Below are 25751 nucleotides of genomic sequence, written 5' to 3'. Positions count from 1 at the left end.
CTGCATCACATTCCACTTCCCCTTGAACACAGATGTCAGTAGTCAGATGACATTGCTTACCTACTCATGCCAAATATATCTAGGTAATATAGTGCTAGTCCATTCAGAGTTAAAAAAACAACTACCTAACCTGGATCCCAAAAATACTATTTACCCATTGCACCAGTTAACTGGGGAATGGTACAGGACTCCTTAAAACATATCTCTACCATATGAGGTTAAAAATCCAGGTCCTGCATCTATTTTGTTAAATGGTTCAAATTAAAGTATGAAGACCACAGCTATGAGAAGGCCGAAATAGCTCAGTTTGGAGAGCGTTAGACTGAAGATCTAAAGATCCCTGGTTCAATCCCGGGTTTCGGCACAGTTGAGAGGTTCCTTGCTTCTAACAAAATAGGTCTTGGAATCAGCTGTAGAACTTTTTCTCTACTCATCAAATTTTTTCCAACTGATCTACAACACAATCAATTTAACATAGACTTTGCTTTATATCCTCCTTCTAAACTTGCTTCCACCTCTCTTACCTTCAGGTTTGACAATGAATATTTCCCATTTCATGCTTTTTTGTAAAGTAAACTCTTGTCTGCATTACCTTCCACCTCCCCTTGAATACAGATGTCAGTAGTCAGATGACATTGCTTACCTACTCATGCCAAATATATCTGGGTAATATAGTGCTAGTCCATTCAGAGTTAAAAAAAATAACTACCTAACCTGGATCCCAAAACTGCTATTTGCCCATTGCACCAGTTAATTGCGGAATGATACAGGACTCCTTAAAACATATCTCTACCATATGAGGTTAAAAATCCAGGTCCTGCATCTATTTTGTTAAATGTTTTAAATTAAAGTATGAAGACCACAGCTATAAGCAGGCCGCAATAGCACAGTTGGGAGAGCGTTAGACTGAAGATCTAAAGGTCCCTGGTTCAATCCCGGGTTTCGGCACAGTTGAGAGGTTCCTTGCTTCTAACAAAATAGGTCTTGGAATAAGCTGTAGTACTTTTTCTCTATTAACATTTTTATCAACTGATCTACAAAATGATCAATTCAACATAGACTTTGCTTTCTGTCCTCCTTTTAAACTTTCTTCCACCTATCTTGCCTTCCGGTTTGACTATGAATGTTTTCCATTTCGTCCTTTTTTGTAAAGTAAACTCTTGTCTGCATCACATTCCACTTCCCCTTGAACACAGATGTCAGTAGTCAGATGCCATTGCTTACCTACTCATGCCAAATATATCTAGGTAATATAGTGCTAGTCCATTCAGAGTTAAAAAAACAACTACCTAACCTGGATCCCAAAAATGCTATTTACCCATTGCACCAGTTAACTGGGGAATGATACAGGACTCCTTAAAACATATCTCTACCATATGAGGTTAAAAATCCAGGTCCTGCATCTATTTTGTTAAATGGTTTAAATTAAAGTATGAAGACCACAGCTATAAGCAGGCCCAAATAGCTCAGTTGGGAGAGCGTTAGACTGAAGATCTAAAGGTCCCTGGTTCAATCCCGGGTTTCGGCACAGTTGAGAGGTTCCTTGCTTCTAACAAAGCAGGTCTTGGAATCAGCTGTAGTACTTTTTCTCTATTCATCAAATTTTTTCCAACTGATCTACAACACAATCAATTTAACATAGACTTTGCTTTATGTCCTCCTTCTAAACTTGCTTCCACCTCTCTTACCTTCAGGTTTGACAATGAATATTTCCCATTTCATGCTTTTTTGTAAAGTAAACTCTTGTCTGCATTACCTTCCACCTCCCCTTGAATACAGATGTCAGTAGTCAGATGACATTGCTTACCTACTCATGCCAAATATATCTGGGTAATATAGTGCTAGTCCATTCAGAGTTAAAAAAAATAACTACCTAACCTGGATCCCAAAACTGCTATTTGCCCATTGCACCAGTTAATTGCGGAATGATACAGGACTCCTTAAAACATATCTCTACCATATGAGGTTAAAAATCCAGGTCCTGCATCTATTTTGTTAAATGTTTTAAATTAAAGTATGAAGACCACAGCTATAAGCAGGCCGCAATAGCACAGTTGGGAGAGCGTTAGACTGAAGATCTAAAGGTCCCTGGTTCAATCCCGGGTTTCGGCACAGTTGAGAGGTTCCTTGCTTCTAACAAAATAGGTCTTGGAATAAGCTGTAGTACTTTTTCTCTATTAACATTTTTATCAACTGATCTACAAAATGATCAATTCAACATAGACTTTGCTTTCTGTCCTCCTTTTAAACTTTCTTCCACCTATCTTGCCTTCCGGTTTGACTATGAATGTTTTCCATTTCGTCCTTTTTTGTAAAGTAAACTCTTGTCTGCACCACATTCCACTTCCCCTTGAACACAGATGTCAGTAGTCAGATGCCATTGCTTACCTACTCATGCCAAATATATCTGGGTAATATAGTGCTAGTCCATTCAGAGTTAAAAAAACAACTACCTAACCTGGATCCCAAAAATGCTATTTACCCATTGCACCAGTTAACTGGGGAATGATACAGGACTCCTTAAAACATATCTCTACCATATGAGGTTAAAAATCCAGGTCCTGCATCTATTTTGTTAAATGGTTCAAATTAAAGTATGAAGACCCCAGTTATCAGAAGGCCGAAATAGCTCAGTTGGGAGAGCGTTAGACTGAAGATCTAAAGGTCCCTGGTTCAATCCCGGGTTTCGGCACAGTTGAGACGTTCCTTGCTTCTAACAAAATAGGTCTTGGAATCAGCTGTAGTACTTTTTCTCTATTCATCAAATTTTTTCCAACTGATCTACAACACAATCAATTTAACATAGACTTTGCTTTATGTCCTCCTTCTAAACTTGCTTCCACCTCTCTTACCTTCAGGTTTGACAATGAATATTTCCCATTTCATGCTTTTTTGTAAAGTAAACTCTTGTCTGCATTACCTTCCACTTCCCCTTGAACACAGATGTCAGTAGTCAGATGACATTGCTTACCTACTCATGCCAAATATATCTGGATAATATAGTGCTAGTCCATTCAGAGTTAAAAAAACAACTACCTAACCTGGATCCAAAAAATGCTATTTACCCATTGTACCAGTTAATTGTGGAATGATACAGGTCTCCTTAAAACATATCTCTACCATATGAGGTTAAAAATACAGGTCCTGCATCTATTTTGTTAAATGGTTTAAATTAAAGTATGAAGACCACAGCTATAAGCAGGCCGAAATAGCTCAGTTGGGAGAGCGTTAGACTGAAGATCTAAAGGTCCCTGGTTCAATCCCGGGTTTCGGCACAGTTGAGAGGTTCCTTGCTTCTAACAAAGTAGGTCTTGGAATCAGCTGTAGTACTTTTTCTCTATTCATCAAATTTTTTCCAACTGATCTACAACACTATCAATTTAACATAGACTTTGCTTTATGTCCTCCTTCTAAACTTGCTTCCACCTCTCTTACCTTCAGGTTTGACAATGAATATTTCCCATTTCATGCTTTTTTGTAAAGTAAACTCTTGTCTGCATTACCTTCCACCTCCCCTTGAATACAGATGTCAGTAGTCAGATGACATTGCTTACCTACTCATGCCAAATATATCTGGGTAATATAGTGCTAGTCCATTCAGAGTTAAAAAAACAACTACCTAACCTGGATCCCAAAACTGCTATTTGCCCATTGCACCAGTTAATTGCGGAATGATACAGGACTCCTTAAAACATATCTGTACCATATGAGGTTAAAAATCCAGGTCCTGCATCTATTTTGTTAAATGGTTCAAATTAAAGTATGAAGACCACAGCTATCAGAATGCTGAAATAGCTCAGTTGGGAGAGCGTTAGACTGAAGATCTAAAGGTCCCTGGTTCATCCCGGGTTTCGGCACAGTTGAGAGGTTCCTTGCTTCTAACAAAATAGGTCTTGTTATCAGCTGTAGTACTTTTTCTCTATTCATCAAATTTTTTCCAACTGATCTACAACACAATCAATTTAACATAGACTTTGCTTCATGTCCTCCTTCTAAACTTGCTTCCACCTCTCTTAACTTCAGGTTTGACAATTAATATTTCCCATTTCATGCTTTTTTGTAAAGTAAACTCTTGTCTGCATTACCTTCCACTTCCCCTTGAACACAGATGTCAGTAGTCAGATGACATTGCTTGACTACTCATGCCAAATATATCTGGGTAATATAGTGCTAGTCCATTCAGAGTTAAAAAAACAACTACCTAACCTGGATCCAAAAAATGCTATTTACCCATTGCACCAGTTAATTGCGGAATGATACAAGACTCCTTAAAACATATCTCTACCATATGAGGTCAAAAATCCAGGTCCTGCATCTATTTTGTTAAATGGTTTAAATTAAAGTATGAAGACCACAGCTGTAAGCAGGCCGAAATAGCTCAGTTGGGAGAGCGTTAGACTGAAGATCTAAAGGTCCCTGGTTCAATCCCAGGTTTCGGCACAATTGAGAGGTTCCTTGCTTCTAACAAAATCTGTCTTGGAATCAGCTGTAGTACTTTTTCTCTATTCATCAAATTTTTTGCAACTGATCTACAACACAATCAATTTAACATAGACTTTGCTTTATGTCCTCCTTCTAAACTTGCTTCCACCTCTCTTACCTTCAGGTTTGACAATGAATATTTCCCATTTCATGCTTTTTTGTAAAGTAAACTCTTGTCTGCATTACCTTCCACTTCCCCTTGAACACAGATGTCAGTAGTCAGATGACATTGCTTACCTACTCATGCCAAATATATCTGGGTAATATAGTGCTAGCCCATTCAGAGTTAAAAAAACAACTACCTAACCTGGATCCCAAAAATGCTATTTGCCCATTGCACCAGTTAATTGCGGAATGATACAGGACTCCTTAAAACATATCTCTACCATATGAGGTTAAAAATCCAGGTCCTGCATCTATTTTGTTAAATGGTTTAAATTAGAGTATGAAGACCACAGCTATACGCAGGCTGCTATAGCTCAGTTGGGACAGCGTTAGACTCTAGATCTAAAGGTCCCTGGTTCCATCCCGGGTTTCGGCACAGTTGAGAGGTTCCTTGCTTCTAACAAAATAGGTCTTGGAATCAGCTGTAGTACTTTTTTCTCTATCAACATTTTTATCAACTGATGTACAAAATGATCAATTTAACATAGACTTTGCTTTCTGTCCTCCTTTTAAACTTTCTTCGACCTATCTTGCCTTCAGGTTTGACAATGAATGTTTCCCATTTCGTCCTTTTTTGTAAAGTAAACTCTTGTCTGCATCACATTCCACTTCCCCTTGAACACAGATGTCAGTAGTCAGATGACATTGCTTACCTACTCATGCCAAATATATCTAGGTAATATAGTGCTAGTCCATTCAGAGTTAAAAAAACAACTACCTAACCTGGATCCCAAAAATGCTATTTACCCATTGCACCAGTTAACTGGGGAATGATACAGGACTCCTTAAAACATATCTCTACCATATGAGGTTAAAAATCCAGGTCCTGCATCTATTTTGTTAAATGGTTTAAATTAAAGTATGAAGACCACAGCTATAAGCAGGCCGAAATTGCTCAGCTGGGAGAGCGTTAGACTGAAGATCTAAAGGTCCCTGGTTCAATCCCGGGTTTTGGGCACAGTTGAGAGGTTCCTTGCTTCTAACAAAGTAGGTCTTGGAATCAGCTGTAGTACTTTTTCTCTATTCATCAAATTTTTTCCAACTGATCTACAACACAATCAATTTAACATAGACTTTGCTTTATGTCCTCCTTCTAAACTTGCTTCCACCTCTCTTACCTTCAGGTTTGACAATGAATATTTCCCATTTCATGCTTTTTTGTAAAGTAAACTCTTGTCTGCATTACCTTCCACCTCCCCTTGAATACAGATGTCAGTAGTCAGATGACATTGCTTACCTACTCATGCCAAATATATCTGGGTAATATAGTGCTAGTCCATTCAGAGTTAAAAAAACAACTACCTAACCTGGATCCCAAAACTGATATTTGCCCATTGCACCAGTTAATTGCGGAATGATACAGGACTCCTTAAAACATATCTCTACCATATGAGGTTAAAAATCCAGGTCCTGCATCTATTTTGTTAAATGTTTTAAATTAAAGTATGAAGACCACAGCTATAAGCAGGCCGCAATAGCTCAGTTGGGAGAGCATTAGACTGAAGATCTAAAGGTCCCTGGTTCAATCCCGGGTTTCGGCACAGTTGAGAGGTTCCTTGCTTCTAACGAAATAGGTCTTGGAATAAGCTGTAGTACTTTTTTCTCTATCAACATTTTTATCAACTGATCTACAAAATGATCAATTCAACATAGACTTTGCTTTCTGTCCTCTTTTTAAACTTTCTTCCACCTATCTTGCCTTCAGGTTTGACAATGAATGTTTCCCATTTCGTCCTTTTTTGTAAAGTAAACTCTTGTCTGCATCACATTCCACTTCCCCTTGAACACAGATGTCAGTAGTCAGATGACATTGCTTACCTACTCATGCCAAATATATCTAGGTAATATAGTGCTAGTCCATTCAGAGTTAAAAAAACAACTACCTAACCTGGATCCCAAAAATACTATTTACCCATTGCACCAGTTAACTGGGGAATGGTACAGGACTCCTTAAAACATATCTCTACCATATGAGGTTAAAAATCCAGGTCCTGCATCTATTTTGTTAAATGGTTCAAATTAAAGTATGAAGACCACAGCTATGAGAAGGCCGAAATAGCTCAGTTTGGAGAGCGTTAGACTGAAGATCTAAAGATCCCTGGTTCAATCCCGGGTTTCGGCACAGTTGAGAGGTTCCTTGCTTCTAACAAAATAGGTCTTGGAATCAGCTGTAGAACTTTTTCTCTACTCATCAAATTTTTTCCAACTGATCTACAACACAATCAATTTAACATAGACTTTGCTTTATATCCTCCTTCTAAACTTGCTTCCACCTCTCTTACCTTCAGGTTTGACAATGAATATTTCCCATTTCATGCTTTTTTGTAAAGTAAACTCTTGTCTGCATTACCTTCCACTTCCCCTTGAACACAGATGTCAGTAGTCAGATGACATTGCTTACCTACTCATGCCAAATATATCTGGGTAATATAGTGCTAGTCCATTCAGAGTTAAAAAAACAACTACCTAACCTGGATCCCAAAAATGCTATTTACCCACTGCACCAGTTAATTGCGGAATGATACAGGACTCCTTAAAACATATCTCACCATATGAGGTTAAAAATCCAGGTCCTGCATCTATTTTGTTAAATGGTTTAAATTAAAGTATGAAGACTACAGCTGTAAGCAGGCCGAAATAGCTCAGTTGGGAGAGCGTTAGACTGAAGATCTAAAGGTCCCTGGTTCAATCCCGGGTTTCGGCACAGTTGAGAGGTTCCTTGCTTCTAACAAAATAGGTCTTGGAATCAGCTGTAGTACTTTTTTCTCTATTAACATTTTTATCAACTGATCTACAAAATGATCAATTCAACATAGACTTTGCTTTCTGTCCTCCTTTTAAACTTTCTTCCACCTATCTTGCCTTCAGGTTTGACTATGAATGTTTTCCATTTCGTCCTTTTTTGTAAAGTAAACTCTTGTCTGCATCACATTCCACTTCCCCTTGAACACAGATGTCAGTAGTCAGATGACATTGCTTACCTACTCATGCCAAATATATCTGGGTAATATAGTGCTAGTCCATTCAGAGTTAAAAAAAACAACTACCTAACCTGGATCCCAAAAATGCTATTTACCCATTGCACCAGTTAACTGGGGAATGATACAGGACTCCTTAAAACATATCTCTACCATATGAGGTTAAAAATCCAGGTCCTGCATCTATTTTGTTAAATGGTTCAAATTAAAGTATGAAGACCCCAGCTATCAGAAGGCCGAAATAGCTCAGTTGGGAGAGCGTTAGACTGAAGATCTAAAGGTCCCTGGTTCAATCCCGGGTTTCGGCACAGTTGAGAGGTTCCTTGCTTCTAACAAAATAGGTCTTGGAATCAGCTGTAGTACTTTTTCTCTATTCATCAAATTTTTTCCAACTGATCTACAACACAATCAATTTAACATAGACTTTGCTTTATGTACTCCTTCTAAACTTGCTTCCACCTCTCTTACCTTCAGGTTTGACAATGAATATTTCCCATTTCATGCTTTTTTGTAAAGTAAACTCTTGTCTGCATTACCTTCCACTTCCCCTTGAACACAGATGTCAGTAGTCAGATGACATTGCTTACCTACTCATGCCAAATATATCTGGGTAATATAGTGCTAGTCCATTCAGAGTTAAAAAAACAACTACCTAACCTGGATCCCAAAACTGCTATTTGCCCATTGCACCAGTTAATTGCGGAATGATACAGGACTCCTTAAAACATATCTCTACCATATGAGGTTAAAAATCCAGGTCCTGCATCTATTTTGTTAAATAGTTTAAATTAAAGTATGTAGACCACAGCTATAAGCAAGCCGCAATAGCTCAGTTGGGAGAGCGTTAGACTGAAGATCTAAAGGTCCCTGGTTCCATCCCGGGTTTCGGCACAGTTGAGAGGTTCCTTGCTTCTAACAAAATAGGTCTTGGAATCAGCTGTAGTACTTTTCTCTCTATCAACATTTTTATCAACTGATCTACAAAATGATCAATTCAACATAGACTTTGCTTTCTGTCCTCCTTTTAAACTTTCTTCCACCTATCTTGCCTTCAGGTTTGACAATGAATGTTTCCCATTTCGTCCTTTTTTGTAAAGTAAACTCTTGTCTGCATCACATTCCACTTCCCCTTGAACACAGATGTCAGTAGTCAGATGACATTGCTTACCTACTCATGCCAAATATATCTAGGTAATATAGTGCTAGTCCATTCAGAGTTAAAAAAACAACTACCTAACCTGGATCCCAAAAATGCTATTTACCCATTGCACCAGTTAACTGGGGAATGATACAGGACTCCTTAAAACATATCTCTACCATATGAGGGTAAAAATCCAGGTCCTGCATCTATTTTGTTAAATGATTTAAATTAAAGTATGAAGACCCCAGCTATAAGCAGGCCGAAATATCTCAGTTGGGAGAGAGTTAGACTGAAGATCTAAAGGTCCCTGGTTCAATCCCGGGTTTCGGCACAGTTGAGAGGTTCCTTGCTTCTAACAAAATAGGTCTTGGAATCAGCTGTAGTACTTTTTCTCTATTCATCAAATTTTTTCCAACTGATCTACAACACAATCAATTTAACATAGACTTTGCTTTATGTCCTCCTTCTAAACTTGCTTGCACCTCTCTTACCTTCAGGTTTGACAATGAATATTTCCCATTTCATGCTTTTTTGTAAAGTAAACTCCTGTCTGCATTACCTTCCACCTCCCCTTGAATACAGATGTCAGTAGTCAGATGACATTGCTTACCTACTCATGCCAAATATATCTGGGTAATATAGTGCTAGTCCATTCAGAGTTAAAAAAACAACTACCTAACCTGGATCCCAAAACTGCTATTTGCCCATTGCACCAGTTAATTGTGGAATGATACAGGACTCCTTAAAACATATCTCTACCATATGAGGTTAAAAATCCAGGTCCTGCATCTATTTTGTTAAATGGTTTAAATTAAAGTATGAAGACCACAGCTATAAGCAGGCCGCAATAGCTCAGTTGGGAGAGCGTTAGACTGAAGATCTAAAGGTCCCTGGTTCAATCCCGGGTTTCGGCACAGTTGAGAGGTTCCTTGCTTCTAACAAAATAGGTCTTGGAATCAGCTGTAGTACTTTTTTCTCTATCAACATTTTTATCAACTGATCTACAAAATGATCAATTCAACATAGACTTTGCTTTCTGTCCTCCTTTTAAACTTTCTTCCACCTATCTTGCCTTCAGGTTTGACAATGAATGTTTCCCATTTCGTCCTTTTTTGTAAAGTAAACTCTTGTCTGCATCACATTCCACTTCCCCTTGAACACAGATGTCAGTAGTCAGATGACATTGCTTACCTACTCATGCCAAATATATCTAGGTAATATAGTGCTAGTCCATTTCGAGTTAAAAAAACAACTACCTAACCTGGATCCCAAAAATGCTATTTACCCATTGCTCCAGTTAACTGGGGAATGATACAGGACTCCTTAAAACATATCTCTACCATATGAGGTTAAAAATCCAGGCCCTGCATCTATTTTGTTAAATGGTTTAAATTAAAGTATGAAGACCACAGCTATAAGCAGGCCGAAATAGCTCAGTTGGGAGAGCGTTAGACTGAAGATCTAAAGGTCCCTGATTCAATCCCGGGTTTCGGCACAGTTGAGAGGTTCCTTGCTTCTAACAAAATAGGTCTTGGAATCAGCTGTAGTACTTTTTCTCTATTCATCACATTTTTTCCAACTGATCTACAACACAATCAATTTAACATAGACTTTGCTTTCTGTCCTCCTTTTAAACTTTCTTCCACCTATCTTGCCTTCAGGTTTGACAATGAATGTTTCCCATTTCATGCTTTTTTGTAAAGTAAACTCTTGTCTGCATTACCTTCCACCTCCCCTTGAATACAGATGTCAGTAGTCAGATGACATTGCTTACCTACTCATGCCAAATATATCTGGGTAATATAGTGCTAGTCCATTCAGAGTTAAAAAAACAACTACCTAACCTGGATCCCAAAAATGCTATTTACCCATTGCACCAGTTAATTGCGGAATGATACAGGACTCCTTAAAACATATCTCACCATATGAGGTTAAAAATCCAGGTCCTGCATCTATTTTGTTAAATGGTTTAAATTAAAGTATGAAGACCACAGCTATAAGCAGGCCAAAATAGCTAAGCTGGGAGAGCGTTAGACTGAAGATCTAAAGGTCCGTGGTTCAATCCCGGGTTTCGGCACAGTTGAGAGGTTCCTTGCTTCTAACAAAATAGGTCTTGGAATCAGCTGTAGTACTCTTTTCTCTATCAACATTTTTATCAACTGATCTACAAAATGATCAATTCAACATAGACTTTGCTTTCTGTCCTCCTTTTAAACTTTCTTCCACCTATCTTGCCTTCAGGTTTGACTATGAATGTTTTCCATTTTGTCCTTTTTTGTAAAGTAAACTCTTGTCTGCATCACATTCCACTTCCCCTTGAACACAGATGTCAGTAGTCAGATGACATTGCTTACCTACTCATGCCAAATATATCTGGGTAATATAGTGCTAGTCCATTCAGAGTTAAAAAAACAACTACCTAACCTGGATCCCAAAAATGCTATTTACCCATTGCACCAGTTAACTGGGGAATGATACAGGACTCCTTAAAACATATCTCTACCATATGAGGTTAAAAATCCAGGTCCTGATTCTATTTTGTTAAATGGTTCAAATTAAAGTATGAAGACCCCAGCTATCAGAAGGCCGAAATAGCTCAGTTGGCCGAGCGTTAGACTGAAGATCTAAAGGTCCCTGGTTCAATCCTGGGTTTTGGCACAGTTGAGAGGTTCCTTGCTTCTAACAAAATAGGTCTTGGGATCAGCTGTAGTTCTTTTTCTCTATTCATCAAATTTTTTCCAACTGATCTACAACACAATCAATTTAACATAGACTTTGCTTATGTCCTCCTTCTAAACTTGCTTCCACCTCTCTTACCTTCAGGTTTGACAATGAATATTTCCCATTTCATGCTTTTTTGTAAAGTAAACTCTTGTCTGCATTACCTTCCACTTCCCCTTGAACACAGATGTCAGTAGTCAGATGACATTGCTTACCTACTCATGCCAAATATATCTGGGTAATATAGTGCTAGTCCATTCAGAGTTAAAAAAACAACTACCTAACCTGGATCCAAAAAATGCTATTTACCCATTGCACCAGTTAATTGCGGAATGATACAGGTCTCCTTAAAACATATCTCTACCATACGAGGTTAAAAATCCAGGTCCTGCATATATTTTGTTAAATGGTTTAAATTAAAGTATGAAGACCACAGCTATAAGCAGGCCGAAATAGCTCAGTTGGGAGAGCGTTAGACTGAAGATCTAAAGGTCCCTGGTTCAATCCCGGGTTTCGGCACAGTTGAGAGGTTCCTTGCTTCTAACAAAATAGGTCTTGGAATCAGCTGTAGTACTTTTTCTCTATTCATCAAATTTTTTCCAACTGATCTACAACACAATCAATTTAACATAGACTTTGCTTTATGTCCTCCATCTAAACTTGCTTCCACCTCTCTTACCTTCAGGTTTGACAATGAATATTTCCCATTTCATGCTTTTTTGTAAAGTAAACTCTTGTCTGCATTACCTTCGACCTCCCCTTGAATACAGATGTCAGTAGTCAGATGACATTGCTTACCTACTCATGCCAAATATATCTGGATCCCAAAAATGCTATTTACCCATTGCACCAGTTAATTGCGGAATGATACAGGACTCCTTAAAACATATCTCACCATATGAGGTTAAAAATCGAGGTCCTGCATCTATTTTGTTAAATGGTTTAAATTAAAGTATGAAGACCACAGCTATAAGCAGGCCGAAATAGCTAAGTTGGGAGAGCGTTAGACTGAAGATCTAAAGGTCCCTGGTTCAATCCCGGGTTTCGGCACAGTTGAGAGGTTCCTTGCTTCTAACAAAATAGGTCTTGGAATCAGCTGTAGTACTTTTTTCTCTATCAACATTTTTATCAACTGATCTACAAAATGATCAATTCAACATAGACTTTGCTTTCTGTCCTCCTTTTAAACTTTCTTCCACCTATCTTGCCTTCAGGTTTGACTATGAATGTTTTCCATTTCGTCCTTTTTTGTAAAGTAAACTCTTGTCTGCATCACATTCCACTTCCCCTTGAACACAGATGTCAGTAGTCAGATGACATTGCTTACCTACTCATGCCAAATATATCTGGGTAATATAGTGCTAGTCCATTCAGAGTTAAAAAAACAAGTACCTAACCTGGATCCCAAAAATGCTATTTACCCATTGCACCAGTTAACTGGGGAATGATACAGGACTCCTTAAAACACATCTCTACCATATGAGGTTAAAAATCCAGGTCCTGCATCTATTTTGTTAAATGGTTCAAATTAAAGTATGAAGACCCCAGCTATCAGAAGGCCGAAATAGCTCAGTTGGGAGAGCGTTAGACTGAAGATCTAAAGGTCCCTGGTTCAATCCCGGGTTTCGGCACAGTTGAGAGGTTCCTTGCTTCTAACAAAATAGGTCTTGGAATCAGCTGTAGTACTTTTTTCTCTATCAACATTTTTATCAACTGATCTACAAAATGATCAATTCAACATAGACTTTGCTTTCTGTCCTCCTTTTAAACTTTCTTCCACCTATCTTGCCTTCAGGTTTGACTATGAATGTTTTCCATTTCGTCCTTTTTTGTAAAGTAAACTCTTGTCTGCATCACATTCCACTTCCCCTTGAACACAGATGTCAGTAGTCAGATGACATTGCTTACCTACTCATGCCAAATATATCTGGGTAATATAGTGCTAGTCCATTCAGAGTTAAAAAAACAACTACCTAACCTGGATCCCAAAAATGCTATTTACCCATTGCACCAGTTAACTGGGGAATGATACAGGACTCCTTAAAACATAACCTACCATATGAGGTTAAAAATCTAGGTCCTGCATCTATTTTGTTAAATGGTTTAAATTAAAGTATGAAGACCCCAGCTATCAGAAGGCCGAAATAGCTCAGTTGGGTGAGCGTTAGACTGAAGATCTAAAGGTCCCTGGTTCAATCCCGGGTTTCGGCACAGTTGAGAGGTTCCTTGCTTCTAACAAAATAGGTCTTGGGATCAGCTGTAGTTCTTTTTCTCTATTCATCAAATTTTTTCCAACTGATCTACAACACAATCAATTTAACATAGACTTTGCTTTATGTCCTCCTTCTAAACTTGCTTCCACCTCTCTTACCTTCAGGTTTGACAATGAATATTTCCCATTTCATGCTTTTTTGTAAAGTAAACTCTTGTCTGCATTACCTTCCACTTCCCCTTGAACACAGATGTCAGTAGTCAGCTGACATTGCTTACTTACTCATGCCAAATATATCTGGGTAATATAGTGCTAGTCCATTCAGAGTTAAAAAAACAACTACCTAACCTGGATCCCAAAAATGCTATTTACCCATTGCACCAGTTAATTGCGGAATGATACAGGACTCCTTAAAACATATCTCACCATATGAGGTTAAAAATCCAGGTCCTGCATCTGTTTTGTTAAATGGTTTAAATTAAAGTATGAAGACCACAGCGATAAGCAGGCCGAAATAGCTCAGTTGGTAGAGCGTTAGACTGAAGATCTAAAGGTCCCTGGTTCAATCCCGGGTTTCGGCACAGTTGAGAGGTTCCTTGCTTCTAACAAAATAGGTCTTGGAATCAGCTGTAGTACTTTTTTCTCTATCAACATTTTTATCAACTGATCTACAAAATGATCAATTCAACATAGACTTTGCTTTCTGTCCTCCTTTTAAACTTTCTTCCACCTATCTTGCCTTCCGGTTTGACTATGAATGTTTTCCATTTCGTCCTTTTTTGTAAAGTAAACTCTTGTCTGCATCACATTCCACTTCCCCTTGAACACAGATGTCAGTAGTCAGATGACATTGCTTACCTACTCATGCCAAATATATCTGGGTAATATTGTGCTAGTCCATTCAGAGTTAAAAAAACAACTACCTAACCTGGATCCCAAAAATGCTATTTACCCATTGCACCAGTTAACTGGGGAATGATACAGGACTCCTTAAAACATATCTCTACCATATGAGGTTAAAAATCCAGGTCCTGCATCTATTTTGTTAAATGGTTCAAATTAAAGTATGAAGACCCCAGCTATCAGAAGACCGAAATAGCTCAGTTGGGAGAGCGTTAGACTGAAGATCTAAAGGTCCCTGGTTCAATCCCGGGTTTCGGCACAGTTGAGACGTTCCTTGCTTCTAACAAAATAGGTCTTGGAATCAGCTGTAGTACTTTTTCTCTATTCATCAAATTTTTTCCAACTGATCTACAACACAATCAATTTAACATAGACTTTGCTTTATGTCCTCCTTCTAAACTTGCTTCCACCTCTCTTATCTTCAGGTTTGACAATGAATATTTCCCATTTCATGCTTTTTTGTAAAGTAAACTCTTGTCTGCATTACCTTCCACTTCCCCTTGAACACAGATGTCAGTAGTCAGATGACATTGCTTACCTACTCATGCCAAATATATCTGGATAATATAGTGCTAGTCCATTCAGAGTTAAAAAAACAACTACCTAACCTGGATCCCAAAAATGCTATTTACCCATTGCACCAGTTAACTGGGGAATGATACAGGACTCCTTAAAACATATCTCTACCATATGAGGTTGAACATCCAGGTCCTGCATCTATTTTGTTAAATGGTTCAAATTAAAGTATGAAGACCACAGCTATCAGAAGGCCGAAATAGCTCAGTTGGGAGAGCGTTAGACTGAAGATCTAAAGGTCCCTGGTTCAATCCCGGGTTTCGGCACAGTTGAGAGGTTCCTTGCTTCTAACAAAATAGGTCTTGGAATCAGCTGTAGTACTTTTTCTCTATTCATCAAATTTTTTCCAACTGATCTACAACACAATCAATTTAACATAGACTTTGCTTTATATCCTCCTTCTAAACTTGCTTCCACCTCTCTTACCTTCAGGTTTGACAATGAATATTTCCCATTTCATGCTTTTTTGTAAAGTAAACTCTTGTCTGCATTACCTTCCACTTCCCCCTGAACACAGATGTCAGTAGTCAGATGACATTGCTTACCTACTCATGCCAAATATATCTGGGTAATATAGTGCTAGTCCATTCAGAGTTAAAAAAACAACTACCTAACCTGGATCCCAAAAATGCTATTTACCCATTGCACCAGTTAATTGCGGAATGATACAGGACTCCTTAAAACATATCTCACCATATGAGGTTAAAAATCCAGGTCCTGCATCTGTTTTGTTAAATGGTTTAAATTAAAGTATGAAGACCACAGCTATAAGCAGGCCGAAATAGCTCAGTTGGGAGAGTGTTAGACTGAAGATCTAAAGGTCCCTGGTTCAATCCCGGGTTTCGGCACAGTTGAGAGGTTCCTTGCTTCTAACAAAATAGGTCTTGGAATCAGCTGTAGTACTTTTTCTCTATTAACATTTTTATCAACTGATCTACAAAATGATCAATTCAACATAGACTTTGCTTTCTGTCCTCCTTTTAAACTTTCTTCCACCTATCTTGCCTTCCGGTTTGACTATGAATGTTTTCCATTTCGTCCTTTTTTGTAAAGTAAACTCTTGTCTGCATCACATTCCACTTCCCCTTGAACACAGATGTCAGTAGTCAGATGCCATTGCTTACCTACTCATGCCAAATATATCTGCGTAATATAGTGCTAGTCCATTCAGAGTTAAAAAAACAACTACCTAACCTGGATCCCAAAAATGCTATTTACCCATTGCACCAGTTAACTGGGGAATGATACAGGACTCCTTAAAACATATCTCTACCATATGAGGTTAAAAATCCAGGTCCTGCATCTATTTTGTTAAATGGTTCAAATTAAAGTATGAAGACCCCAGCTATCAGAAGGCCGAAATAGCTCAATTGGGAGAGCGTTAGACTGAAGATCTAAAGGTCCCTGGTTCAATCCCGGGTTTCGGCACAGTTGAGACGTTCCTTGCTTCTAACAAAATAGGTCTTGGAATCAGCTGTAGTACTTTTTCTCTATTCATCAAATTTTTTCCAACTGATCTACAACACAATCAATTTAACATAGACTTTGCTTTATGTCCTCCTTCTAAACTTGCTTCCACCTCTCTTACCTTCAGGTTTGACAATGAATATTTCCCATTTCATGCTTTTTTGTAAAGTAAACTCTTGTCTGCATTACCTTCCACTTCCCCTTGAACACAGATGGCAGTAGTCAGATGACATTGCTTACCTACTCATGCCAAATATATCTGGATAATATAGTGCTAGTCCATTCAGAGTTAAAAAAACAACTACCTAACCTGGATCCAAAAAATGCTATTTACCCATTGTACCAGTTAATTGTGGAATGATACAGGTCTCCTTAAAACATATCTCTACCATATGAGGTTAAAAATACAGGTCCTGCATCTATTTTGTTAAATGGTTTAAATTAAAGTATGAAGACCACAGCTATAAGCAGGCCGAAATAGCTCAGTTGGGAGAGCGTTAGACTGAAGATCTAAAGGTCCCTGGTTCAATCCCGGGTTTCGGCACAGTTGAGAGGTTCCTTGCTTCTAACAAAATAGGTCTTGGAATCAGCTGTAGTACTTTTTCTCTATTCATCAAATTTTTTCCAACTGATCTACAACACTATCAATTTAACATAGACTTTGCTTTATGTCCTCCTTCTAAACTTGCTTCCACCTCTCTTACCTTCAGGTTTGACAATGAATATTTCCCATTTCATGCTTTTTTGTAAAGTAAACTCTTGTCTGCATTACCTTCCACCTCCCCTTGAATACAGATGTCAGTAGTCAGATGACATTGCTTACCTACTCATGCCAAATATATCTGGGTAATATAGTGCTAGTCCATTCAGAGTTAAAAAAACAACTACCTAACCTGGATCCCAAAACTGCTATTTGCCCATTGCACCAGTTAATTGCGGAATGATACAGGACTCCTTAAAACATATCTCTACCATATGAGGTTAAAAATCCAGGTCCTGCATCTATTTTGTTAAATGGCTCAAATTAAAGTATGAAGACCACAGCTATCAGAATGCTGAAATAGCTCAGTTGGGAGAGCGTTAGACTGAAGATCTAAAGGTCCCTGGTTCAATCCCAGGTTTCGGCACAGTTGGGAGGTTCCTTGCTTCTAACAAAATCTGTCTTGGAATCAGCTGTAGTACTTTTTCTCTATTCATCAAATTTTTTGCAACTGATCTACAACACAATCAATTTAACATAGACTTTGCTTTATGTCCTCCTTCTAAACTTGCTTCCACCTCTCTTACCTTCAGGTTTGACAATGAATATTTCCCATTTCATGCTTTTTTGTAAAGTAAACTCTTGTCTGCATTACCTTCCACTTCCCCTTGAACACAGATGTCAGTAGTCAGATGACATTGCTTACCTACTCATGCCAAATATATCTGGGTAATATAGTGCTAGCCCATTCAGAGTTAAAAAAACAACTACCTAACCTGGATCCCAAAAATGCTATTTGCCCATTGCACCAGTTAATTGCGGAATGATACAGGACTCCTTAAAACATATCTCTACCATATGAGGTTAAAAATCCAGGTCCTGCATCTATTTTGTTAAATGGTTTAAATTAGAGTATGAAGACCACAGCTATAAGCAGGCCGCTATAGCTCAGTTGGGACAGCGTTAGACTCTAGATCTAAAGGTCCCTGGTTCCATCCTGGGTTTCGGCACAGTTGAGAGGTTCCTTGCTTCTAACAAAATAGGTCTTGGAATCAGCTGTAGTACTTTTTTCTCTATCAACATTTTTATCAACTGATGTACAAAATGATCAATTCAACATAGACTTTGCTTTCTGTCCTCCTTTTAAACTTTCTTCGACCTACCTTGCCTTCAGGTTTGACAATGAATGTTTCCCATTTCGTCCTTTTTTGTAAAGTAAACTCTTGTCTGCATCACATTCCACTTCCCCTTGAACACAGATGTCAGTAGTCAGATGACATTGCTTACCTACTCATGCCAAATATATCTAGGTAATATAGTGCTAGTCCATTCAGAGTTAAAAAAACAACTACCTAACCTGGATCCCAAAAATGCTATTTACCCATTGCACCAGTTAACTGGGGAATGATACAGGACTCCTTAAAACATATCTCTACCATATGAGGTTAAAAATCCAGGTCCTGCATCTATTTTGTTAAATGGTTTAAATTAAAGTATGAAGACCACAGCTATAAGCAGGCCGAAATTGCTCAGCTGGGAGAGCGTTAGACTGAAGATCTAAAGGTCCCTGGTTCAATCCCGGGTTTGGGCACAGTTGAGAGGTTCCTTGCTTCTAACAAAGTAGGTCTTGGAATCAGCTGTAGTACTTTTTCTCTATTCATCAAATTTTTTCCAACTGATCTACAACACAATCAATTTAACATAGACTTTGCTTTATGTCCTCCTTCTAAACTTGCTTCCACCTCTCTTACCTTCAGGTTTGACAATGAATATTTCCCATTTCATGCTTTTTTGTAAAGTAAACTCTTGTCTGCATTACCTTCCACCTCCCCTTGAATACAGATGTCAGTAGTCAGATGACATTGCTTACCTACTCATGCCAAATATATCTGGGTAATATAGTGCTAGTCCATTCAGAGTTAAAAAAACAACTACCTAACCTGGATCCCAAAACTGCTATTTGCCCATTGCACCAGTTAATTGCGGAATGATACAGGACTCCTTAAAACATATCTCTACCATATGAGGTTAAAAATCCAGGTCCTGCATCTATTTTGTTAAATGTTTTAAATTAAAGTATGAAGACCACAGCTATAAGCAGGCCGCAATAGCTCAGTTGGGAGAGCGTTAGACTGAAGATCTAAAGGTCCCTGGTTCAATCCCGGGTTTCGGCACAGTTGAGAGGTTCCTTGCTTCTAACAAAATAGGTCTTGGAATAAGCTGTAGTACTTTTTTCTCTATCAACATTTTTATCAACTGATCTACAAAATGATCAATTCAACATAGACTTTGCTTTCTGTCCTCTTTTTAAACTTTCTTCCACCTATCTTGCCTTCAGGTTTGACAATGAATGTTTCCCATTTCGTCCTTTTTTGTAAAGTAAACTCTTGTCTGCATCACATTCCACTTCCCCTTGAACACAGATGTCAGTAGTCAGATGACATTGCTTACCTACTCATGCCAAATATATCTAGGTAATATAGTGCTAGTCCATTCAGAGTTAAAAAAACAACTACCTAACCTGGATCCCAAAAATACTATTTACCCATTGCACCAGTTAACTGGGGAATGGTACAGGACTCCTTAAAACATATCTCTACCATATGAGGTTAAAAATCCAGGTCCTGCATCTATTTTGTTAAATGGTTCAAATTAAAGTATGAAGACCACAGCTAGGAGAAGGCCGAAATAGCTCAGTTTGGAGAGCGTTAGACTGAAGATCTAAAGGTCCCTGGTTCAATCCCGGGTTTCGGCACAGTTGAGAGGTTCCTTGCTTCTAACAAAATAGGTCTTGGAATCAGCTGTAGAACTTTTTCTCTACTCATCAAATTTTTTCCAACTGATCTACAACACAATCAATTTAACATAGACTTTGCTTTATATCCTCCTTCTAAACTTGCTTCCACCTCTCTTACCTTCAGGTTTGACAATGAATATTTCCCATTTCATGCTTTTTTGTAAAGTAAACTCTTGTCTGCATTACCTTCCACTTCCCCTTGAACACAGATGTCAGTAGTCAGATGACATTGCTTACCTACTCATGCCAAATATATCTGGGTAATATAGTGCTAGTCCATTCAGAGTTAAAAAAACAACTACCTAACCTGGATCCCAAAAATGCTATTTACCCACTGCACCAGTTAATTGCGGAATGATACAGGACTCCTTAAAACATATCTCACCATATGAGGTTAAAAATCCAGGTCCTGCATCTATTTTGTTAAATGGTTTAAATTAAAGTATGAAGACCACAGCTGTAAGCAGGCCGAAATAGCTAAGTTGGGAGAGCGTTAGACTGAAGATCTAAAGGTCCCTGGTTCAATCCCGGGTTTCGGCACAGTTGAGAGGTTCCTTGCTTCTAACAAAATAGGTCTTGGAATCAGCTGTAGTACTTTTTTCTCTATCAACATTTTTATCAACTGATCTACAAAATGATCAATTCAACATAGACTTTGCTTTCTGTCCTCCTTTTAAACTTTCTTCCACCTACCTTGCCTTCAGGTTTGACTATGAATGTTTTCCATTTCGTCCTTTTTTGTAAAGTAAGCTCTTGTCTGCATCACATTCCACTTCCCCTTGAACACAGATGTCAGTAGTCAGATGACATTGCTTACCTACTCATGCCAAATATATCTGGGTAATATAGTGCTAGTCCATTCAGAGTTAAAAAAACAACTACCTAACCTGGATCCCAAAAATGCTATTTACCCATTGCACCAGTTAACTGGGGAATGATACAGGACTCCTTAAAACATATCTCTACCATATGAGGTTAAAAATCCAGGTCCTGCATCTATTTTGTTAAATGGTTCAAATTAAAGTATGAAGACCCCAGCTATCAGAAGGCCGAAATAGCTCAGTTGGGAGAGCGTTAGACTGAAGATCTAAAGGTCCCTGGTTCAATCCTGGGTTTCGGCACAGTTGAGAGGTTCCTTGCTTCTAACAAAATAGGTCTTGGAATCAGCTGTAGTACTTTTTTCTCTATTAACATTTTTATCAACTGATCTACAAAATGATCAATTCAACATAGACTTTGCTTTCTGTCCTCCTTTTAAACTTTCTTCCACCTATCTTGCCTTCAGGTTTGACTATGAATGTTTTCCATTTCGTCCTTTTTTGTAAAGTAAACTCTTGTCTGCATCACATTCCACTTCCCCTTGAACACAGATGTCAGTAGTCAGATGACATTGCTTACCTACTCATGCCAAATATATCTGGGTAATATAGTGCTAGTCCATTCAGAGTTAAAAAAACAACTACCTAACCTGGATCCCAAAAATGCTATTTACCCATTGCACCAGTTAACTGGGGAATGATACAGGACTCCTTAAAACATATCTCTACCATATGAGGTTAAAAATCCAGGTCCTGCATCTATTTTGTTAAATAGTTTAAATTAAAGTATGTAGACCACAGCTATAAGCAGGCCGCAATAGCTCAGTTGGGAGAGCGTTAGACTGAAGATCTAAAGGTCCCTGGTTCCATCCCGGGTTTCGGCACAGTTGAGAGGTTCCTTGCTTCTAACAAAATAGGTCTTGGAATCAGCTGTAGTACTTTTCTCTCTATCAACATTTTTATCAACTTATCTACAAAATGATCAATTCAACATAGACTTTGCTTTCTGTCCTCCTTTTAAACTTTCTTCCACCTATCTTGCCTTCAGGTTTGACAATGAATGTTTCCCATATCGTCCTTTTTTGTAAAGTAAACTCTTGTCTGCATCACATTCCACTTCCCCTTGAACACAGATGTCAGTAGTCAGATGACATTGCTTACCTACTCATGCCAAATATATCTAGGTAATATAGTGCTAGTCCATTCAGAGTTAAAAAAACAACTACCTAACCTGGATCCCAAAAATGCTATTTACCCATTGCACCAGTTAACTGGGGAATGATACAGGACTCCTTAAAACATATCTCTACCATATGAGGTTAAAAATCCAGGTCCTGCATCTACTTTGTTAAATGGTTTAAATTAAAGTATGAAGACCACAGCTATAAGCAGGCCGAAATAGCTCAGTTGGGACAGCGTTAGACTGAAGATCTAAAGGTCCCTGGTTCAATCCCGGGTTTCGGCACAGTTGAGAGGTTCCTTGCTTCTAACAAAATAGGTCTTGGAATCAGCTGTAGTACTTTTTCTCTATTCATCAAATTTTTTCCAACTGATCTACAACACAATCAATTTAACATAGACTTTGCTTTATGTCCTCCTTCTAAACTTGCTTCCACCTCTCTTACCTTCAGGTTTGACAATGAATATTTCCCATTTCATGCTTTTTTTGTAAAGTAAACTCTTGTCTGCATTACCTTCCACCTCCCCTTGAATACAGATGTCAGTAGTCAGATGACATTGCTTACCTACTCATGCCAAATATATCTGGGTAATATAGTGCTAGTTCATTCAGAGTTAAAAAAACAACTACCTAACCTGGATCCCAAAACTGCTATTTGCCCATTGCACCAGTTAATTGCGGAATGATACAGGACTCCTTAAAACATACCTCTACCATATGAGGTTAAAAATCCAGGTCCTGCATCTATTTTGTTAAATGGTTTAAATTAAAGTATGAAGACCACAGCTATAAGCAGGCTGCAATAGCTCAGTTGGGAGAGCGTTAGACTGAAGATCTAAAGGTCCCTGGTTCATTCCCGGGTTTCGGCACACTTGAGAGGTTCCTTGCTTCTAACAAAATAGGTCTTGGAATAAGCTGTAGTACTTTTTTCTCTAGTAACATTTTTATCAACTGATCTACAAAATGATCAATTCAACATAGACTTTGCTTTCTGTCGTCTTTTTAAACTTTCTTCCACCTATCTTGCCTTCAGGTTTGACAATGAATGTTTCCCATTTCGTCCTTTTTTGTAAAGTAAACTCTGGTCTGCATCACATTCCACTTCCCCTTGAACACAGATGTCAGTAGTCAGATGACATTGCTTACCTACTCATGCCAAATATATCTAGGTAATATAGTGCTAGTCCATTCAGAGTTAAAAAAACAACTACCTAACCTGGATCCCAAAAATGCTATTTACCCATTGCACCAGTTAACTGGGGAATGATACAGGACTCCTTAAAACATATCTCTACAATATGAGGTTAAAAATCCAGGTCCTGCATCTATTTTGTTAAATGGTTTAAATTAAAGTATGAAGACCACAGCTATAAGCAGGCCGAAATAGCTCAGTTGGGACAGCGTTAGACTGAAGATCTAAAGGTCCCTGGTTCAATCCCGGGTTTCGGCACAGTTGAGAGGTTCCTTGCTTCTAACAAAATAGGTCTTGGAATCAGCTGTAGTACTTTTTCTCTATTCATCAAATTTTTTCCAACTGATCTACAACACAATCAATTTAACATAGACTTTGCTTTATGTCCTCCTTCTAAACTTGCTTCCACCTCTCTTACCTTCAGGTTTGACAATGAATATTTCCCATTTCATGCTTTTTTGTAAAGTAAACTCTTGTCTGCATTACCTTCCACCTCCCCTTGAATACAGATGTCAGTAGTCAGATGACATTGCTTACCTACTCATGCCAAATATATCTGGGTAATATAGTGCTAGTTCATTCAGAGTTAAAAAAACAACTACCTAACCTGGATCCCAAAACTGCTATTTGCCCATTGCACCAGTTAATTGCGGAATGATACAGGACTCCTTAAAACATACCTCTACCATATGAGGTTAAAAATCCAGGTCCTGCATCTATTTTGTTAAATGGTTTAAATTAAAGTATGAAGACCACAGCTATAAGCAGGCTGCAATAGCTCAGTTGGGAGAGCGTTAGACTGAAGATCTAAAGGTCCCTGGTTCAATCCCGGGTTTCGGCACAGTTGAGAGGTTCCTTGCTTCTAACAAAATAGGTCTTGGAATAAGCTGTAGTACTTTTTTCTCTATCAACATTTTTATCAACTGATCTACAAAATGATCAATTCAACATAGACTTTGCTTTCTGTCCTCTTTTTAAACTTTCTTCCACCTATCTTGCCTTCAGGTTTGACAATGAATGTTTCCCATTTCGTCCTTTTTTGTAAAGTAAACTCTGGTCTGCATCACATTCCACTTCCCCTTGAACACAGATGTCAGTAGTCAGATGACATTGCTTACCTACTCATGCCAAATATATCTAGGTAATATAGTGCTAGTCCATTCAGAGTTAAAAAAACAACTACCTAACCTGGATCCCAAAAATGCTATTTACCCATTGCACCAGTTAACTGGGGAATGATACAGGACTCCTTAAAACATATCTCTACCATATGAGGTTAAAAATCCAGGTCCTGCATCTATTTTGTTAAATGGTTCAAATTAAAGTATGAAGACCACAGCTATGAGAAGGCCGAAATAGCTCAGTTTGGAGAGCGTTAGACTGAAGATCTAAAGGTCCCTGGTTCAATCCCGGGTTTCGGCACAGTTGAGAGGTTCCTTGCTTCTAACAAAATAGGTCTTGGAATCAGCTGTAGTACTTTTTCTCTATTCATCAAATTTTTTCCAACTGATCTACAACACAATCAATTTAACATAGACTTTGCTTTATATCCTCCTTCTAAACTTGCTTCCACCTCTCTTACCTTCAGGTTTGACAATGAATATTTCCCATTTCATGCTTTTTTTGTAAAGTAAACTCTTGTCTGCATTACCTTCCACTTCCCCTTGAACACAGATGTCAGTAGTCAGATGACATTGCTTACCTACTCATGCCAAATATATCTGGGTAATATAGTGCTAGTCCATTCAGAGTTAAAAAAACAACTACCTAACCTGGATCCCAAAAATGCTATTTACCCATTGCACCAGTTAATTGCGGAATGATACAGGACTCCTTAAAACATATCTCACCATATTAGGTTAAAAATCCAGGTCCTGCATCTATTTTGTTAAATGGTTTAAATTAAAGTATGAAGACCACAGCTATAAGCAGGCCGAAATAGCTAAATTGGGAGAGCGTTAGACTAAAGATCTAAAGGTCCCTGGTTCAATCCCGGGTTTCGGCACAGTTGAGAGGTTCCTTGCTTCTAACAAAATAGGTCTTGGAATCAGCTGTAGTACTTTTTTCTCTATCAACATTTTTATCAACTGATCTACAAAATGATCAATTCAACATAGACTTGGCTTTCTGTCCTCCTTTTAAACTTTCTTCCACCTATCTTGCCTTCAGGTTTGACTATGAATGTTTTCCATTTCGTCCTTTTTTGTAAAGTAAACTCTTGTCTGCATCACATTCCACTTCCCCTTGAACACAGATGTCAGTAGTCAGATGACATTGCTTACCTACTCATGCCAAATATATCTGGGTAATATAGTGCTAGTCCATTCAGAGTTAAAAAAACAACTACCTAACCTGGACCCCAAAAATGCTATTTACCCATTGCACCAGTTAACTGGGGAAGGATACAGGACTCCTTAAA

General features: G+C 38.3%; 12 non-coding genes across 12 annotated transcripts; all 12 read left to right on the top strand.

Annotated features, from left to right (window-relative positions):
* The first annotated feature begins 2619 nt into the window (after positions 1–2619).
* On the top strand, positions 2620–2692 carry TRNAF-GAA (transfer RNA phenylalanine (anticodon GAA)). Its single transcript has one exon. It is a non-coding gene; the product is annotated as a tRNA-Phe (tRNA).
* Positions 2693–3202: 510 nt separating this feature from the next.
* On the top strand, positions 3203–3275 carry TRNAF-GAA (transfer RNA phenylalanine (anticodon GAA)). Its single transcript has one exon. It is a non-coding gene; the product is annotated as a tRNA-Phe (tRNA).
* Positions 3276–4367: 1092 nt separating this feature from the next.
* Positions 4368–4440, top strand: TRNAF-GAA (transfer RNA phenylalanine (anticodon GAA)). Its single transcript has one exon. It is a non-coding gene; the product is annotated as a tRNA-Phe (tRNA).
* A 2838-nt stretch (positions 4441–7278) lies between these two features.
* TRNAF-GAA (transfer RNA phenylalanine (anticodon GAA)) lies at positions 7279–7351 on the top strand. The gene has a single exon. It is a non-coding gene; the product is annotated as a tRNA-Phe (tRNA).
* A 509-nt stretch (positions 7352–7860) lies between these two features.
* On the top strand, positions 7861–7933 carry TRNAF-GAA (transfer RNA phenylalanine (anticodon GAA)). Its single transcript has one exon. It is a non-coding gene; the product is annotated as a tRNA-Phe (tRNA).
* Positions 7934–11933: 4000 nt separating this feature from the next.
* On the top strand, positions 11934–12006 carry TRNAF-GAA (transfer RNA phenylalanine (anticodon GAA)). Its single transcript has one exon. It is a non-coding gene; the product is annotated as a tRNA-Phe (tRNA).
* Positions 12007–13045: 1039 nt separating this feature from the next.
* Positions 13046–13118, top strand: TRNAF-GAA (transfer RNA phenylalanine (anticodon GAA)). Its single transcript has one exon. It is a non-coding gene; the product is annotated as a tRNA-Phe (tRNA).
* A 1089-nt stretch (positions 13119–14207) lies between these two features.
* TRNAF-GAA (transfer RNA phenylalanine (anticodon GAA)) lies at positions 14208–14280 on the top strand. Its single transcript has one exon. It is a non-coding gene; the product is annotated as a tRNA-Phe (tRNA).
* Positions 14281–15371: 1091 nt separating this feature from the next.
* On the top strand, positions 15372–15444 carry TRNAF-GAA (transfer RNA phenylalanine (anticodon GAA)). Its single transcript has one exon. It is a non-coding gene; the product is annotated as a tRNA-Phe (tRNA).
* Positions 15445–16533: 1089 nt separating this feature from the next.
* On the top strand, positions 16534–16606 carry TRNAF-GAA (transfer RNA phenylalanine (anticodon GAA)). Its single transcript has one exon. It is a non-coding gene; the product is annotated as a tRNA-Phe (tRNA).
* Positions 16607–17116: 510 nt separating this feature from the next.
* Positions 17117–17189, top strand: TRNAF-GAA (transfer RNA phenylalanine (anticodon GAA)). The gene has a single exon. It is a non-coding gene; the product is annotated as a tRNA-Phe (tRNA).
* Positions 17190–25264: 8075 nt separating this feature from the next.
* TRNAF-AAA (transfer RNA phenylalanine (anticodon AAA)) lies at positions 25265–25337 on the top strand. The gene has a single exon. It is a non-coding gene; the product is annotated as a tRNA-Phe (tRNA).
* The last annotated feature ends 414 nt before the right edge of the window (positions 25338–25751 follow it).

Source organism: Lissotriton vulgaris, chromosome 8 (assembly GCF_964263255.1).
Source record: "Lissotriton vulgaris chromosome 8, aLisVul1.2, whole genome shotgun sequence".
NCBI lineage: Eukaryota > Metazoa > Chordata > Amphibia > Caudata > Salamandridae > Lissotriton > Lissotriton vulgaris.
The sequence above is the reverse complement of the archived record's forward strand: the minus strand, read 5'-3'. Positions and strand labels throughout refer to the sequence as shown.